At 44.4% G+C, this 20,180-nt stretch overlaps 1 protein-coding gene across 9 annotated transcripts in view; it reads right to left on the reverse strand.

Moving 5' to 3' along the window:
- Window positions 1-20,180, reverse strand: part of PAK1 (p21 (RAC1) activated kinase 1) — a 115,054-nt gene that overhangs the window by 52,582 nt on the left and 42,292 nt on the right. Inside the window, exon 1 of one of the 9 annotated variants that reach the window (XM_073335333.1) lies at window positions 203-432. The exons of 7 other annotated variants lie outside the window; for them this stretch is intronic. The gene's annotated coding sequence lies outside the window, so the exon portion shown is untranslated. Of the gene's footprint in view, window positions 1-202; window positions 433-20,180 lie in introns of those variants that run through there. One more of the 9 variants, XM_073335294.1, reaches the window with a different exon arrangement.

Consider the following 20,180-nt stretch of genomic DNA (forward strand, 5'->3'; position numbering starts at 1 on the left):
AAGTGAGATCAAAAGCAATCTTTATACAGCCCAACTGCACATACAACCTGTTGAAAAATGTTGAAATTTTTCATTAAAAATTCAAACAATTTCTGACCAACTCTAGCTGTAAAACAAACCAACCCTATTCCTCAGAATAATCAGATAACTTTCCAAATTTCACAAACAATTAAAAACAAAAAACAAAAACAAAAAAAAACACCTCCTGATTTGAGTCCTTTTATTTGGTAGCAGGTTCTGTCACTAAGAAAAGCCCAGCTCCAAAAAGTGATACAGTAAAATCAGAGCAAAGTTAATTTACAACTTCCAAATCTCCGAGTTGCTCCGGCAGGTGAATCTATGCAGGGACACAGTAATTGCAACCCAGTCTGAGGCGACAGCTACACTACAGAGCTTACAGTGGTGCTGCTGTAGCACTGACGGTGCAAACGTTTACACCAATGGGAGAGAGCTCTCCCGTCGGCTGAGTCACTCCAGCCCCTGCGAGCAGGGGTAGCTACGTAGTTGGCGGGAGAAGCGCTCCCACCGACATAGGCCACCCACTCCAGCACTTATGTAGGCGTCACTTACATCGCTCTGGGGGGTGGCTTATTCACACCTCTGATCAACATAAATTATGCCAACATAAGCTATAGGGCATGGCGTAAGAAAGCCACATTCCAGCAGGGGGCTTTAAAGTACAATAACCCCTCACTTAACGTTGTAGTTATGTTCCTGAAAAAATGCGAGTTTAAGCGAAACAATGTTAAACGAATCCAATTTCCCCATAAAAATTAATGTAAATGGGGGGAGTTCGGTTCCAGGGAAATTTTTTTCACCAGACAAAAGACTATATTATATATTTATATACATATATATATATTATATTACACATACACACAGTATAAGTTTTAAACAAACAATTTAACACGGGTACACAGCGACGATGGTTGTGAAGCTTGGTTGAGGTGGTGGAGTCAGAGGGGGGGATATTTCCCAGGGAACGCCTTGCTGCTAAATGATGAACTAGCCCTCAGCTGAGCCCTCAAGGGTTAACCCATTGTTGTTAATGTAGCCTCACAGTTTACAAGGCAGACAGAGACAAAGACACACACCGCATGTGAGAGAGAGAGGCGACACTGACCCTACTCTAAGTACACTGCCTTTTTAAGTAGATCAGCAAGTTGAAACAGAAGCTGCTGCCAGGAAGCTCCCTCCATCCTGAGCCCTGTCATGTCCCCACCCTGCTCTATATGGAGAAGGGGTAAGCGACAGGGCGGGAGCAGGAGTGAGGGGGACACCCTGACATTAGCCCCCCTCCCTCTTCCTCCCCCCCAGCAAGCAGGAGGCTCCCTGGAGCAGCTCCAAGGCAGAAGGCAGGAGCAGCACACGGCAGTGGGGGGAGGAACAGCTGAACTGCCAGCAATTGATCACCTGCTGGGCAGCTGCCACACAGGGAACTTAGGGGAGCTGACGGGGGGGCTGCCAGTCCACCCTGGTTCCGAGCACCCCCCAGCTCGCTCCAACGGGCTGCTCTTCCTGCAAGCAGTGGACAAAGCAGGCGGCTGCCAAACAACGTTATAAGGGAGCACTGCACAACTTCAAATGAGCACGTTCTCTAACGGATCAGCAACGTAGCAACGAAACAACGTTGACCAGGACGACTAAGTGAGGAGTTACTGTATCAAAGCAGAACTTCATTGATTAGTCTGGCAGTCACAGCAGAGCTTGAGCGACACATTCAAGAGAGTCCCTAAGATCCTAATTTCCAGAGATACAGATGCTCCGCACCTCTGCAAATCAGGCCCTAGACCTAAGTTTCCCAGAGTGGCCATTGATTTTGAGTACCTCCTGCTGGACAGTTACAATGGAGACACCTTGGGCCACTGGATTCAATGTGACTTCTGGGTGCTGATGGCACCCAGTATTTGGAACCTAAGAAAGCCAAACCACAGCAAAGGCAGGTTATTACACCTCACCGAACATGTTTAACTTAGAAGCAGTGACTCCACACAAGCCTGTCTGGAGTCAGTGCTCCTAGAAATGAAATTTGTTTAAAGATTCTCATTTGGGACATTGGTTTGAATGTCAGAGGATAATTTTTGGCAGCCAGGTGGGGCTATTCAGCTTTCCACTTGTCTGGGCGTGTTCTGGCATCTACCTCCTGCCTCCTCCATAATTCAGGTCACTGGCCATCAGCCCCATGCCATTCCCCAGTGTGAAAATGAGCAAGAGCAAAAACAAAGCTGACAGCTGGAGATGCAGAGACCAGGAGCTGCATAAGAAGTTTGGGGGATTTCTTTTGGCACAAATGAAAACACACCAGTAACTCTGACAGCCTTTGGTGAGTAAATATCCTGTTTGACATGAAAACACCCGAGACCATGCTTATACTGAGCTGTCTAGCGTACAGCAGCATCTCTGGTGCCTATAAAATTAGCAGCTCATCTGGATCCAACTGAAACAGAGAAAGGAACAAGCACAGGCTGCCCGGCAATCACTAAAGAAGCCCTGTGTTCATTGCCCTCACACACCTATGATCAGGAGGAAGCAAGTTACTAGGAGGCTGCTAGACAAAGATAGCAGCAGAAAGAGAGATAAATAGCCTCATACTTACCCAATGCCACTCCTCGGGAGCGAGAGTCACTTTTGTCACTGCTGCCTCTTTCCCACTCATCCCAGGTCAGGAAGTGTTGAGGGGGAATGATCAAGCTTTGACAAAAGTGACTATCGCTCCCGAGGAGTGGCATTGGACAAGTATGAGGCTATTTATCTCTCTTTCTGCTGCTATCTTTGTCTAGCAGCCTCCTAATAACTTGCTTCCTCCTGATCATAGGTGTGTGAGGGCAATGAACACAGGGCTTCTTTAGTGACTGCCTGGCAGCCTGTGCTTGTTCCTTTCTCTGTTTCAGTTGGACCCAGATGAGCTGCTAATCAGCCTCCTGGCTACTAGGAACTAGTACCTGGCCTGGTAAGCAGCCAGGCAAAAAAACCTACCTCCCCACTGACTCCCTCTCTCTTGCTGTGCCTTACTGCAGCACACTACCAGGAAACAGCGAGAAAAAAGAGGCAAAAAGAAAAGGAGTACTTGTGGCACCTTAGAGACTAACCAATTTATTAGAGCATAAGCTTTCGTGAGCTACAGCTCACTTCCTCAGATGCATATTGTGGAAACTGCAGCAGGCTTTATATATACACAGAGAATATGAAACAATACCTCCTCCCACCCCACTGTCCTGCTGGTAATAGCTTATCTAAAGTGATCATCAGGTGGGCCATTTCCAGCACAAATCCAGGTTTTCTCACCCTCCACCCCCCCACACAAATTCACTCTCCTGCTGGTGATAGCCCATCCAAAGTGACAACTCTTTACACAATGTGCATGACAATCAAGTTGAGCTATTTCCTGCACAAATCCAGGTTTTCTCACATCCCCCCCACCCCCACACACACACAAACTCACTCTCCTGCTGGTAATAGCTCATCCAAACTGACCACTCTTCAAGTTTAAATCCAAGTTAAACCAGAACATCTGGGGGGTGTAGGAAAAAACAAGAGGAAACAGGCTACCTTGCATAATGACTTAGCCACTCCCAGTCTCTATTTAAGCCTAAATTAATAGTATCCAATTTGCAAATGAATTCCAATTCAGCAGTTTCTCCCTGGAGTCTGGATTTGAAGTTTTTTTGTTTTAAGATAGCGACCTTCATGTCTGTGATTGCGTGACCAGAGAGATTGAAGTGTTCTCCGACTGGTTTATGAATGTTATAATTCTTGACATCTGATTTGTGTCCATTTATTCTTTTATGTAGAGACTGTCCAGTTTGACCAATGTATATGGCAGAGGGGCATTGCTGGCACATGATGGCATATATCACATTGGTGGATGTGCATATATCATGTGCATATATCACATTGGTGGATGTGCATATTCTCTGTGTATATATAAAGCCTGCTGCAGTTTCCACGATATGCATCTGAGGAAGTGAGCTGTAGCTCACGAAAGCTTATGCTCTAATAAATTGGTTAGTCTCTAAGGTGCCACAAGTACTCCTTTTCTTTTTGCGAATACAGACTAACACGGCTGTTACTCTGAAAAAAGAGGCAGTGAACACCAGCTGATCCCTTCACTCACCCATCTCCTGCCATGTTGGAAGGGACGCAGGACCAGAGGGGTGACCACAAGAAATAGGGAAGGAAACTGAGGAGAGCTCTGGGGACAGGGCTGGTGGATACAGTGAGGAGAAAGGATGATTGGGTGAAAAGGAGGGAGATAGTGGTGAAGAGAGGAGAGAACCATTTAGATAAAAATGGGGAAAGGGCTTGTAGCTAATGCCCGAGACCAGGAGACAGTTCAGCCACTCACCTGCTGTGAAACCCTGGAGAGGTCACTTTATCTACATGTGCTTCAGTTTCCTCATCTATAAAATGGGGATAATACCCCCTTCCTCACTAGATGGAAGCACTTTAAGATCCTCAAATGGAAGGGGCTACAGGAGTGCCAGTTTCAGCTATTTTATTAAATAGGGGAAACTCGGGTGATCTGAAAATGCTCACTCACTTTACACACGCCCCCCAAAAGTGACATTGCTCACCAGTGGATACCAGTTTTTCACATCTATTTGAGAACTCAGATTTGCAGCTCTCACCTAGGCAACATACACTGGATTCCTCCTCCCATTCAAGCCAGCCAAACCCTTCCTTGGGATTGCCCCACACAACATCTAGGATTGTATTAAAATCTACACTTCCCCTGCTCCTCCAACCAGTACACAGAATGTGTATGGTCAGCCTCCTTCCTCCCCACAACATTTGGAAGGGGGAAAGGGGGAAACACTCCAAGCCACAGGTTTTTTGTTTGTTTCAGGAACTTCCTTGGAAAGCCCTGCAAGTTCCAGCAGCCCAGTCCTAGCAGCCCCGTTCCATATGCATACACCTGAGGTGGTGTTTTCACAGAACTTTGGGACATCAGCCTGGGATGTTTACTTGCCTGAAACAGAAAGAAAACTCACATATTCTGAAGTCCAAAGATTAAAATACAGAACACTGTCAATAGGACAGAGATTCTAAACGTACATTATTGTCAACATCCCACTAAGCTCAGGTTTTGCAGGATAGGTAGGAGCCTCGAGCGGAGTATCCCGATTTGCATTTTCTTCTTAGCGTATGCACAACGTGCCTCACGTGGCAGGTGACCAGGATTCATTGCCAAAATTTGGTCTGCTGGTTGGAGCATTAACTTCCCTGGCAGGGCCTGTGCAATGATATTTTGCACCCTAGGCGAAACTTCCACCTTGCGCCCTCCCTCCCCCCAGAGCATCGCTTATTATAAACTTTCAGAAATGAATACTGCATAATGTGGCATTGTTCATTAGAATTAATACACATTCAGCTTTTTTCTCTATTTGCAATGAGGCTGCATCAACTGAAAACGAAAAAAATGAAATTTTATTCCTATCAGTTCTTTTTCTTGTTCACTATTAAAAGTAAAGGATAGAGAACACATGTCACTTACTAACTATGAGTCACTATTAGAATTTCATCAGCTTTTTGATGTAAACATTGATTAAGAGATCAAGATGACTTTTCCTTAAAATTAAGCAATGTTGATTGTAATCGGAAATACACCCTTTTTAGTCATGTATACTTCCTTCCTTCATTCTTTCATATCAAAATCTACTTCATTTTATTCTACCTTTAGAATATCCAATTATTGTTATTAATAAAATTTATAAAATTAGATTGGTGGATACTCCGTTATACAACAACTGACAATATCAATATGACAAATTTCAACAACCTACACATGCATATTCGCACAGGATAAACATATACACTCAAATACTGAACATACACACACAATTGACACAAAGGATTAGCAAACTGATGCAGCAGCAATTGCCAGAGTCTTAGATCTGAAACAACTCAACGAAAATAGGTTTCAGAGTAACAGCCGTGTTAGTCTGTATTCGCAAAAAGAAAAGGAGTACTTGTGGCACCTTAGAGACTAACGAATTTATTTGAGCATAAGCTTTCGTGAGCTACAGCTCACTTCATCAGATGCATACTGTGGAAAATACAGAAGATGTTTTTATACACACAAACCATGAAAAAATGGGTGTTTACCACTACAAAAGGTTTTCTCTCCCCCCACCCTACTCTCCTGCTGGTAATAGCTTATCTAAAGTGATCACTCTCCTTACAATGTGTATGATAATCAAGGTGGGCCATTTCCAGCACAAATCCAGGGTTTAATTCAGCAGTCTCTCATTGGAGTCTGTTCTCGAAGTTTTTTTTGTTGAAGGATAGTCACTTTGAGATCAGAAATCAAGTGACCAGAGAGATTGGAGTGTTCTCTGACTGGTTTTTGAATGTTATAATTCTTGACATCTGATTTGGCCTCAGTCAACAACCTCCGAAAACTAGTAAACTAGTCAACTTAGCACTAAAAACAGCCTGTCAGAACGGGGAACGGCCGCGCGCGAGGAAAAAAATGACGTCTTTGCCACTTTGTACCGTAGTGAAGCAGTACACCTGTGCCCGCAACGCAGAGCTGGCGTAGGCTATAGCTGTGATGTACAAGAGAACGACAAGTTAAAATGCAAGTTCAACAACGTTTGTCTTTTCTTTATTAATTTGTTTTCCAGCAATAGCGGAAAAAAAAATTGGGGGGGGCACTGCTTTTTGGTGCCCCCAAATCTTGGAGCCCTAGGCGGCCGCCTAGTTCGGGTAGTGATTACACCAGCCCTGTTCCCTGGCCCAGGCTGGGTACTGGCAGGGAGTGTGATGTGAACACTGATCCAGGCCAGAGTTATTCTGAAGGTATCGGAAGGTGGCATTCTCCCCTCAAAGTGCAGCGTCTATGCAAATTATTTTCTTACCATGATAATCTGTAGCCAACTCACTGCCCTTTCCATCTTTAAACATAAAGGAGCAGTTTTATTTGCATTCTGCTTGAATTCCAGTAGCACCAGCAAGTACTTGCTTTCAGCAAACCATCACAGTTGTCAGAGCTCCATTACACCAAAGTGAGTCACTGAATAATCTCTGCTCTAAGCAATCAAGATTGCAAAAGCCAGTCAAAGTAACGTCAATCAACCTAATTTCCTTTACTTTTCACAACACTATGATTGTTCTGTTTGCAATGGCAGAACACTCCACAAGAAACGGATTTTATATTTCAATGACAGGACTAACAATGGAAATGTAATTACCCAGCAAACGAACCTTTCATCTGAAGTTAGATAAGGGATGCCTCTCAGAGCATGTCTTCACTTGCAAGGTTAACACGGCTGTGTAGTCACGGCATAGCGCTGGGAGAGAGCTCTCCCAACGCTACAAAAAAACCCACCTCCACGAAGGGAATGGCTCCCAGCACTGGGGCACTGTCTACACTGGCACTTTACAGCACTGAAAGTTGCAACACTCGGGGGGGTGTTTTTTCACACCCCAGAGCAAGAAAGTTGCAGCGCTGTAAAGTGCCCGTGGAGACCAGCCCTTAGATATAGATACAATTTGCTCAATTCCCATATATTAAAATGCCAGCACTCAGACCAAATCCCACAGTCACTACTACAAGGGCATCTCCGTTGTCTAAAGCTATTGTTTCTGTGGTCACTCTGGAGCATTACATTTCAAAAGAACCATATGGTTCAATCACACAGCAGGTCCTGGAAATACACTGTGGTATATACTAAGAATAGTAAGAAACTTTTGTCCGCAGTGAATCCAGAATACAGTTAGTATCTGTACTCCTGAAATCTCTTTTTACCTTTTCAAATCAGCTATCAGCCAAAGTAAGTGATCCCAGTGGCCCAATATAAATGCACTCACTGAATGTATATGTCCTATCCACATGAATAATTATGAATGGGAGAGGAGGTGATCCAACAGATCATCTCTCCAACACAGATTTGATATGCTGTTCGTCCTAAGAGCAGAATTTTACCCTTAACAGATGCATAAGAATGGTTTCCAAAAACACTATATCTAAAACTACCTAGACAGATTTGTAATTTCTCCCAGTTTGTTTTAAGCAGATATGGGCCCAAACCACAAAGTTCACGTCTGGAGAGGAACTTTCCTAAACTTTGGGGGTGTTTGGATCTGGGAGTTTGGTTTGGACCTTACCTCTAGTTTTAAAACTTATATGCTATATGGGTCAAGGTCTGTCTCTTACTATGTATGTCTACAGGGCCTAGCACAATGTAGCTCTGATCTCAAATGGAGCCTCTCTAGGCTCTATTGTAATAGAAATAAAAAGTAATAGCTTTATCCTAACTAAAAACAAAATAAGACCATCTAATAGAAATTCTACACTAAACATTTATGATATGCAAATAATGTTTTCCTTTGGAAAGCCAAGTCATTTTAAGTTGATGTTCCCACCATTGAACATCAAGCTGGATTATTATTTTCTTGTAGTATTTTCCTTTAGCAAATCTAATTGCTAAAGAGAAAGCAATTAGGGAAAAATCAGTATTATAGCTGAAACCTACCCTAAAGTAGATGCCATAAACATAACTATGTCCAGTCCATACGGATTGCTTGAGTCAACATGAAACTCAAAAGAGCCATCTATAATGCATCCGATGAAGTGAGCTGTAGCTCACGAAAGCTTGTGCTCAAATAAATTTGTTAGTCTCTAAGGTGCCAAAAATCCTCCTTTTCTTTTTGCGGATACAGACTCACACGGCTGCTCCTCTGAAATCTATAATTCAGGCAGTCTGGGAAGACAATAGCTGAGAATTACTTACTATAACTTCTAGATGAAATAAACCATACTAAAAAAAGAGATTAACTCAGCAGTTATTCTCTCAGCAAGTACAAAATTTTAATTGCTGCTGAAGCACTGGTTTTCCACTGTTACCACAACTACTGGTCATCTTGACCAGATACCAAAACAAAGAAGTCTTAACTGTTACGCTGATTACGATCAGCCCGGTTATGCATTTTACCTCTGTGTCAACATTCCTATTCTACTCTGATCCCCAGCAGGATAACTGATCCTAGTAAAGTACACACACATTAAAGTCTCCTTCTTCCTTATAAGACCAATTGTTCCCACAGCTAAGAAGGGGAGGGAAAGGGGCAAAGGTACTGCTGTGACACATACGGTGCTGGGATGCTATAAGTAGAGGAGATTCAAAACACATGAACTAGGTGTCACCCAATGAAATTAATAGGCAGCAGGTTTAAAACCAACAAAAGGAAGTATTTCTTCACACAATGCACAGTCAACCTGTGGAACTCCTTGCCAGAGGCTGTTGTGAAGGCCAAGACTATAACAGGGTTCAAAAAAGAACTAGATAAGTTCATGGAGGACAGGTCCATCAATGGCTATTAGCCAGGATGGGCAGGGATGATGTCCCTAGCCTCTGTCTGTCGGAAGACGGGAATGGGCAACAGGATTAGACATTTTAATGAAAATTCTAGCAAAGTAGAAATCAATGGAAGTTGTGTTTCACCATCCCTCGCCCTTAACTCTCTCTTGCACCATTCTAAAAACGGTAAACTCTTTCTCCGTTACACGAACTGTGGTGCGCGCCCCCCTCCATTAGATTATAGCTACTGGTTGCAGTTTTCCTCCACTGCTAGTTTTATTATTTATATAGCGCTAAAAGATAATTCACCAAATCCCTTGGGAAGGTGTTGCAATGGCTGAGTCTCTTCCACTTTGAATCTTTAAATCAAGACAGAATGTCTTTTAAAAACATGCTCTAGTTTAACCACAAGCTATTGGTCTTGATGCAGAAATAACTGGGTGAAGTTCTATGACCTGTGTTACGCAGGAAGCCAGACCACCACCACAAGGATGCCTTCCAGCCTTAGACTCTATATAACAAGGTCCCTGCCCAGGGGCAGTGCTAGGAGGGGCTTGTAGGGGCTATAGCTACCCCAAAATTTTCCTTAGCGCCCCCCCCATAGTCATTCCTCCCCACACAAAGGTCAGATGTTACGTGAAGTAAGGACGGCATGGTCTGGCATTGCCACCCTTACTTCTGTGCTCTCCAGTCACCCAGCTCTGAATGTTGATGATGTCCAGGACCAGCCTTAGGGAAAACGGCACCCTGGGAGAATGGGGGGTGGGAGTTCCCCATACAGTGACCCTCTCCCCGTGACTGGGGAGCGACAGGGGTGGGGCGGGAACTTCCTGCAGTCGGTCTGACCTTAGGGTTACCCCGGGCCTGTATTTGACAGGCCTTGCCAGTTTTTTTAGGGCTTTGCCAGGTGCCAGAAAAATAAGTTAATCTGCCAGGTTTGGTTTTTTTATGTGGGTCTAAAGATTTGCATTATCACCACAATACACTGGGATATCGAAAGGTAAAAGTTTCTGTGTCCAGCATGCTGCAGTGTGTGCTCTTCTGCAGTTTAAGTAAGAAAATGATGTTGTCAGTCTTATCTTAATGTGTCATCTCTCAGATACTACAAGTGGCTGCTGAAGGGGGCAGGGTGTTGCAGAGTTGTGTTGTGGTTGGGACTGCGGCAGGCTTGCCTTGTGGGGAGTGGGAAAGATGTTGGTGTTTTTATATTTCAGACATGCTAACCCTAGTCTGACCTGGCCCCAGGAGCAGCCTGTGCAGAGGAAGAGGATGTCTCAGCCCTCCCCAGCGCCCAGCTGCAACTAGCAGCAGAAGCCCCTGCCAGAGCACCCCCAGTCCAACCCCTCCCCAGCTCTGAACCCAGTGCTCAGAGTTAAAGAGGCCTTGTGTTGAGGTGGGGGGGGGAGGGATTAATATGTATAGCGCAGCCCTCCCAGCTCAGCTACCCAACACCGGGAAGTGGCTGGCACCACCCCTCTCCATGCCCCTTACGTGGTACATTACATTAGTGCACATGATCACCTCACTTTATTAGAGGATCCTAGTTATCTCTCTCTCTCTCTCATAAAGGCCTAGGTTCAATCCCTGCTGACTGCCATGATGTCCGCACATCGATAGCCGTTGTTACACTAACCAAAACCCATTGGTTACTCAACACCATTAAATTCTCTCCTTCGAATTAACATATGTCTTTGTATGGCTCCCATCACGGAAGTATTTGAATACTATGTTAGGTGCTTATACTATAGGACTTCAGTAGGGTACCTACAAGTCCTTCAAGGCTGGACAGATAGCAGAGGTATCCCTCATACCAGAAAGAAAAGGAGGATTTGTGGCACCTTAGACACTAACAAATTTATCTGAGCATAAGCTTTCGTGAGCTACAGCTCACTTCATCGGATGCAGAGACAATCTTTATTTCTCCAAAATGCCATTGACAGACTGGTCAGAGTGCTTTTCCATTCCAGCCATAGCTCCATGTGACAGAGGGGATCTTTCGGTGGTTTACTTCTCCGTGTCAGCCAACTCTTAGCCTGACAAACTCACTACACCCAACACATAGCTGTCATAATATTTATCTATAAAGAATGTTGTGTAAGGTATCAAATGAAAACTTGCATCCGATGAAGTGAGCTGTAGCTCACAAAAGCTTATGCTCAAATAAATTGGTTAGTCTCTACGGTGCCAGAAGGGGAGGCACTGAGGCGAGGCGGAGGAAGGGACGGTTAGGCCGGGGCTCCAGCTCCCTCGCCACAGTGGGGCCGCTTGGGCGCCTCTGCTGACACCCCACGTCCGGTCCCATCCCCTGCCTGGGCCCCTGCAGCGGGGCGAGGAGTGCGGCCCCCAGCCCGGCTAGAAGCCGCTGGGCGACCGGCTAACGCCAGCGCGCACCCATCTGGCCCCGGGACCGCACGGCACGAGTCTTGTCCTCCGCTATGGCGGGAGGAAGGGGGTGGGGGCGGCGCAGGCTCTGGACTGGGCCTGGGGAGCCCTGGGCTCCTTTCCCAGCTGTGCCGCGGGCCGTGCAACCAGGGGCGAGTCACTCCGTCAGCCCTGGGCGATCGTGAGCAAGTCATTCCCTCAGTCCTGTTCCTCTGTTCTCCGGCTGTGACGGGGTGGGGGGGATGGTTCCCCGCCTCCCCAGGCCTGCTTGTGAAGCTAGGTTACAAGGCTCTCAGCTCCCACGTTGCTGAGACCCATGGAAATGCCGAATGTCAAATAGCAAAGATGGAGGTTGGCCAAGCCATCCAAAAACATCTCAACAGAAGAATCAGCCCCTCCCCTCGAGCAGGATCCACCCTCAGCCTCATCAGAAATGTCTAAAATAGACAATCTCCCTAAGGCGGTAGCTTGGCATATGTAAAATGGAGAACCTTTGGCCTGAATCTCAGTCCGGGTCTATGCGGGGGGGGCCGTGCACAGTAGACTGTTTTGCTGGGTTGCTGTTGGTGGTGGTTTGGGTTTCCTTCCACTCCACTGCTTTTGCTGAAATCATTGGTATTTTCTTGTTGACATAGTTTCCTATCGGATTGCCAAAGCCTTCATGGCCATGTGGGTTTGCTGGTCCTTGGTAAACTTTCAGGTGGAATGCTTTACTCATGATGATGATATAAACTGATCTTCAACAAAACTCAGGAAAAGATACATTTCCAAAACTCCTCTCTGGCAGAAGGTAAATCCTCCCCTTTCTATACTTTGTTGAACCCTATTCTACACTGAAGGTAGACTACAAGCATTCCCCCACTGGATACATTTTATGGTGCTATGAGTTTTGGTCACTTACCAAAGGAGACCTGATCAAACTAATGAGACCCAGAATATTCGCTTGAGGTTATGTTGAAAGTTAGATGGACATTTAAGCCTAGCTTCTCAAAGGTATTTAGGACCCTAACTGCCACTGAAATCAATGGAAGTTAGTCACCTAAATACTATTGGCAATCTGGGCCTTGTTCTAGGAACATTTTGTGCTCGTAGTCTAATGCAGTGTTTTCCCAAAATGTGCTTTGTGCAAAGGACTGTCTGCTATGGTAGGAGGGCACAGACAGGTCTCTAGAATCTCAGCTTTCATTTTAAAAAAAGAGTAAGTCTCGAGCTCAGTGGTTCTCAAACTTTTTTTTTTCCCCCTCCTATGGAACACTTGAAAATTGCTGAGGGTCTCAATGGACCACTTAATGATATCTCCGAATGTGGTTTGTACTGTTAGCTAACTATTGCAAAGCACTTTGGATAAAAGTGCTGTATATAAAAAAAAAAACCTTCATGATAAACTTTGTTTGTTCTACAAATAAAAGCACACCTCCTTTTAATATCAGTAGTCTTACCTTTCTAATGTGATGGATGTGCCCTCTCTCCCCTGCCATGGCAGTCCCCAAGCTTGGGCTGGGAAGTGGGGGGTCTCTCCCCTGCCACAGAGCTTAGGCTGGGAAGGAGGGCCATCTTTCCCTGGCAACTGCAGCCCTGGAGCTGGGGAAAGTCGCCTCCTTCTCTGGCCACCACCGCCCTGCACATCCCAAATTCCTCCCACCCCCTCTTTTCACCCCACTGCCTCCTCCCACCTACTGCCTATTCCCCCCCACAAGGCCACCACCTCACCTTACATGTGTGTCTTCTCCAGGGTCCAGGCACCTAATTAGTGGAGCCATGCCTGCACAACTCCACTAATTAGGTGGGTGGCCCTTCATTCTCTCATGTGCAGCTGCCCAGGCACGTTCATGGACCACAGTTTGAGAACCTCTGCTCTAGCTGTTACATTTGCAAAGAAAACCTTCAAAGTGTGATACAAGGGTAACTGGTGCAGAGATGTTTTCAGAGATCCTGAAACAACAGCTTTGAAGTGTGAACTGGTCTATTCATTTCAATGTTGCTAACTTGGATGCCAGTAATTATACTATTAGTTTCAACACTGAATGACTATTTCACTGCAGGGTGGATAAAAATTGATGATTAAAAAAAATTTGAATCAGATTTTTTTATTTCATTTAAATTATAAAAATGAATATGAAAAATAAACCTGTTTAAAATGAAATTCAAATTTATACAAAACCTACCACAAAACTTTTCAAAAAAAATATGCTGAATCCATGAGCCTCTACTAAAAAATGTAGAGTTAAAGGCTGCTTTTCTATGTAAAGAAAGATGTTTTCCCCCTGATTTCTAACTTTTGAGGTCAAGCTCTGTAACTATGGCACAGTAGGTCATGTACTGTATTAAGGGTTTGATTCTGTGGGTTACCCAGTGTGACGAAGTGGGACCGTTCTTAATGTTTCCTCTGAATACCGTAGGGGTGCCTCAGTTTCCTCTATGAATTTCTTAAGTCTCTAGGTGGTGGGATAAGGGGGTGTAATTGTTGCAGAGCAAAGGGCCAGTGTACATAAATGGCTGACACTCTGTCTCCTGGCAACTGATGGCCTGGGCCCTTCCCCCCTGCAAGGTAATAGCTAAAGGGTTGGAGAACAAAGGAATCAGGTGACCTCCTGGCCCTGGAAAGGGACAAATCCAGAAGAACTTGACTCAGTGGTTTGAGCATTGGTCTGCTAAACTCAGGGTTGTGAGTTCAATCCCTGAGGGGGCCATTTTGGGATCTAAGGCAAAACTTGGGGATTGGTCCTGCTTTGAGCAGGGGGTTGGACTAGATGGTCTCCTGAGGTCCCTTCCAACCCTGATATCCTATGAAGTACTCCTTTTCTTAAATCGTACTGGCCACTATAATCACTGCGTGATATATGTATGAGCAACTGTCATAAACATACAGCTCAGGGTAGCATAAAATCCCTCCTTTACCTGTAAAGGGTTAAGAAGCTCAAATAACCTGGTTGGCACCCCACCAAAAGGACCAATAAGGGGAGAAGATACTTTCAAGTCTGTGGGGGAAGGTTTTTGCTTTTTCGTTTTGTGGGGGTTCTCTCGGAGCCAGAGAGGGACCAGGGGCAGGAAAAACCATCTCTTAAAACCCTGCCTGAATTAAGACCTAGGATTACAAAAATTGTAAGTAAAGCAAGGAAAGGCATTAGATTATCTTTTGTTTTAGCTTGTGAATTTTCCCTGTGCTAAGAGGGAGGTTTATCCCTGTTTTTCTGTAACTTTAAAGTTTTGCCTAGAGGGGAATACTCTGTGTTTTGAATCTGATTACCCTGTAAAGTTACCTTCCATACTGATTTTACAGAGGTGCTTCTTTTACTTTTTTTTTTCTTTATAATAAAGTTCTATTTTTTAAGAATCTAGTTTACCTATTTGGTTGGTAATTCTCAAGCCTCCCCAGGAAAGGGGGTGAAGGGATATTTTAGGGAAACAGGAACTCCAAGGGGTCCTTTTCCTGAATCTTAACTTACTTGGTGGTGGCAGCAGTACCCATCCAAGGACAAGGAAGGATTTGTGCCTTGGGGAAGTTTTAACGTAAGCAGGTAGAAATAAGCTTCGGGGGTCTTTCATGCAGGTCCCCACATCTGTAACCCAGAGTTCAGAGTGGGGAGGGAACCTTGACAGCAACAATTACAAGTTGTAGGTATGTACTAAAAATATGCTCACACCGGGAAAGCAGATAGGTTGGTGAACAAGTTTGCCCCAGACAAAGGAATGATTGTCTGCCTGAGTATTGAGTGTAAATGAAGCAGGGTAAGCCACAGACCATGGGAATTATATTTGCATCTTCAGTCAACAGAAAAAGAAAATTAACAAAGGGATGAGAAAGGGGACATGGTGCCAACACTCTGGGGAATAAACAGTAAGAATACTTTTTGAAGGTTTACTGAGAATGGGAAAAAAGACATTGTGGTTATCCATCACTGAGGGGAAAAAAAGGAAAAGCAACATTTGTATCCATGAATGGCAGATCCACAGCCACATGGTTTGGTGACACAGAGGGGTGGCTTTGGGTGAGAATCTGCCGTAGATAAGGACTGCAGCCTGTTAAGTTCTAGTCACTAGAAAGCATGTTATACTTTTTGTTTTATCTGTAATCATTTTCTGTGTTTATTATCTTTGCTTAGTATCCCTTAAATCTCTGTTCTTTTTTTTAAATAAACGTATTCTTAGTTTTACTAGAAACTCATCTCAGCAATACGTTCTGTTTATAGACATAACGCAAAAGGACACTCAGATGGAGCCAAGTGTTTCTAATTTAAATGATCTCACTCAGCAAATAATCCTCAGCATTTCAGGGAAGGGGGAACTGCTGTTACCATGCCAGTTCTACGCCAGACCAAGCAAGCTCACTTTATTGCTGCCGTTGCCGTCAGCGATGGCTCCTCTTTTGCTACCACACTTGAAACTCTCCCTTGGCTTTCGTTCTGCTTGAGCTCACAGAATGGCAGGGTAGGGTTTCAACTTTCAGCTGCAAAAGTCAGAGTAGAGAGGGGAGCCAGAACTGGCAGCAGAAACACACACACAATCTCTCTCTCTCTCTCTCTCTCTCTCTCTCTCTCTCTCTCGCCCCCCAGCCTCCCGCTCAATAAAATCTTCATCCCTCACCCAAGTCTCACTCCCCCTGCCCCAGAATGTAGAAGATGATAGTGGTGGGAGTGCTTAACATATTAAACCACATGTACAATAAATAAAAAGAACATTTGTGGGGTACTTAGCAATAATTCAAATTGAAACTGCGCTACAGGCAACTGCATTATGAATTAGCTCTCTGCTGCAAGGAATCCGTTCAGAGGATGGGCCTGGGCCACAAAGGTCAGATTAGACTCAAGCTTCCCTCTGGATCTCAAACTGGTCTAAACCTGGAGTAACTCCATTGACTACAACGGAGTCACTTTGAATTCCCATGGCATAACCAAGATAAAGAGTCTGATCCAAAATGCTTCAGCTTTGAAATGGGGACACCACCTTTAACTACAACAAAAAGGTTATTAGTCTCTATTCTTTTTCAGTACTTAGCATCCTTGTTGAGACTTCCAACACTGATGCTAAATGTTGAGTTGTTCACTTAGAACTCAGCTTGTGCCAGCATTTCACACGGATCAATGAACCACGAGAGTTTAAAAGTCTTTCAGTCACTACCAACCCAGACCAGTTTCAAACCAGTGACCATTAACCCTGAGCCCCCTGTTCAAGTTTTTATTATTTTTAGACAAACTGTAATTTGACAATCGTTATTTTAGCTGTGCGAGTATAAGATGAACATCTTGCCATGAAGATGGAACACTGGCTAATGATATCACAGAATGCATGGTGGACCAGACAGCGAGGGGGTGGGTAAGAAGATATGGAACCCAAGTCTTGGGAAACCTGCACTAAAGCTGCCAATAATGTACCTGCTCTGATAACAATAGATTTCACTTTCCATGGTAGGCATCTTTCATGAGCACTCATTCATAGAACCATAGAATATCAGGGTTGGAAGGGACCTCAGGAGATCATCTAGTCCAACCCCCTGCTCAAAGCAGGGCCAGTCCCCAATTTTTGCCCCAGATCCCTAAAGGGCCCCCTCAAGGATTGAACTCACAACCCTGGGTTTAGCAGGCCAATGCTCAAACCACTGAGCTATCCCTCCCCCCCTTATTTAACTCATTTAACTCCATCCCCAAAAGGATAAATTTCACAGGGAGGCATGCAATTTTCAAGACTAAAAAACACATTAGCCATGACCGTTTGTGTAACCATAGTTTCGATCTATTTAACAACATATCAGACTGATAAACAGGCATTTTAAGTGCAGCCAGAATGTGTTATAATCTGAGGGTTTACACTCAGTCCCAGCACAGAGTCCGTGAGGGAAAAAAGTCTAAGTGGGGCAAGAAGAGGTTGAGGTGGAAAGTCTGCGAGGCAAGGGGATGTTGTGACAGTGGAAAGCAGAGGTAGCTTCCTGCCCACTGGGAAAGGGGTGCACAGGGGAACAGCAGTGCCCAAAGGCTGGGTGGTGTTGGCTGGGAGCTGGCTTAATCAGCGCTGAGAGGGATGCCTGGATTCAGCATGGTCTCTCTGCCCCCTCGCCGGCAGGGCTCCTGTGGAATCCACAGTAGATTTAAAAGCACGAGAGAAGAGAGCAGCAGCGTTACTTGGGGGCACAGGGCGAGGCTGATGCGAGGAGGTACCGTTAACACATCCCAGCACCACACTACACTGAATCTAGCGCTGAGCATATGGAGATTACAGGTTGATCCTGGAAACGTAGTGACTCCTTGCATGGGTCTGCAGCAGGTTCTGAAAATGGGACTTTTAGCCTCACAGTACAGCCATTGTCATTTGAGTTAAATGAATACAACTCCACTTGCTGGTAACAGTATTAGGCTGTTGTCCTCTAGTGGCCAGCCCTTAGAGAGGGATGTGACATCTTTGCCAGTGAGTTACCCTACTGAATACGGTGCTTCCTACTGGCAGTAGTCTCACTGAAGGCAAAGGAAACAGTCAAGGGAGCAAGCACAGCACTCAGTTACAAGTGCTTGTAGGTTCAGGATGCATGTTTCTAATCAATGCCATACTGAGGGTTGTTATACTGACAGATCATATCAATCGCTTTAGCTTAATATTGTTTCCTTAAGTCTCATGGCTTTTGAGCTAGACAAAAGAAAGAATCACGAATGTTCCAATATAAAGTCAGCTTTGCACAAAATCTACAAAACTTCACAGCAACTGGATTAGAAAACAACAAGAATAGCAGCAAATTTAGGGATCCGCCAACTGAAAAAGGAGAAGCTAATTTAGAGTCAATGGAGACAAACTCATTAAAAACTGTGCATCTAAATTCTTTGAGTTTGCAACGATTATTCCTTCAACTGTCACAGCATTAATATCCTAACAGCATTTTATGGAAGATGATAAACAAAGCTAAAGTGACTAAAATATGCTAGGGTTTCCTCCAATTTAGCTTTTAAGAATCTGTCCTTGCTGCTACAGCATTAACTATATATGTTTACTATGATATTCTATCTGATTCTAGTGGAACTTCACCAATATGCACAATTTATAATCCACATATACACAAAAATATCTGCTGGGAGGTGGGAGGGAAAGAACAAGCTAAGATATGATACCCGAATGCCACAGTGAAGTCTCATATTACTAAAACTTCATTACTTTTCCTAAGTGTACTGTATAGATCATTTACTAGTGCATTAAAAATCCTAATCAATAAATAATTAAAAACAACTACAATTGTCACAGTCAGCAAGCAAAGTACATTTGGTGATACATTATCTTGCCTTTTATTGTATTGTTCACTTAGACCACAATTCTGCAGGTGGATGGAGCCCCATTAAAGTCAATGGAAGTTTACATAGAAACTGGGATCTACCCAAACACACCACATTGCTGGATTGACTTGTGAAGTTTACACAGTAAGGTACTAGTCATATTCATTAGGTCTTCCAGTAATTAGTGAGATTCTACTGCAATAACTTATACTTCGTATATAGTGTCATGCATCCGAAGATATCAAAGCATTTTAAGATGCCTAAACCCAAAAAACCTCTCTTTTGCAGTTGCTAAATATAATAAAACCTGTAGCCCCACAGAAGGTTTAGAGCTGAACCTCCTGCTTCAAAAAACACAGACCCCCACCATTTAAGCAAAAGGTGTTTCTTCATTAGCTGTTAGCAGTAGACCCCATGAAACACAGTTGGGCCCTTCAGATTCCATCCAATTGAGGGTAGTGGTAAGCACATACGCGTTTATTACGGTTTATGCCCATTTTACAGATACTATTTCTCAGTGCATCTTGTGGTTAAAGAACACAAAGTCAATAATGGAACCAGAAATAGAACCTGGTGTCCCCCGAAGACAGAGGCCTAATCCTATGATGTGACCTCTTTGGGGCATGGATCATCTTTTTGTTCCGTGTTTGTAGAGCGTCTAGCACAATGGGGTCATGGTCTGTGACAGAAGTTCCTGGGCACTAACTGCAATACACGTAACTACTATACCACACTCCCTGCACAAAGATGTTTATAAATAAAATATCTATGATAAAACCGCATTAGCACGATTCATATGCACAGTTACTTCTGACACCAATATCTTGTTTAACTTATTCCTTCTTAATGCCTGTAAAAGGCAACAGCTCTGTTATTTATATTTAAGTTTCCATGCTTATGAAAGTGATGGTGTAACCTACACCCTGCCTGGGTGCAGCGTTCTGTCCCATCTTGTGACACCAAGACCACTTAGAGAGTTAAATGAGTCTGCTCTACAGCCTTAGCTAAGAGGCAGTTGGCTTTTAGCTCATGCAGTAGAGGCTTACACACTAAGATCCAGAGGTCCCCGGTTCGATCCCACCTACCAACAACTGGGGTCTGTCAGCATTACAAGTTGGGGTTCATCTGGGATTTCAACTGGGAAGTCTCTGAAGCTTGGAACGCGATTTCTCAGCTAGGGTAAGTATGTAACCCACACACCTCCTGGGTGCGGTGTTCTGTCCCAGTTAGTGGCACTGAGACCACT

The sequence above is a fragment of the Lepidochelys kempii genome, chromosome 1 (genome assembly GCF_965140265.1).
Source record: "Lepidochelys kempii isolate rLepKem1 chromosome 1, rLepKem1.hap2, whole genome shotgun sequence".
Taxonomy (NCBI): domain Eukaryota; kingdom Metazoa; phylum Chordata; order Testudines; family Cheloniidae; genus Lepidochelys; species Lepidochelys kempii.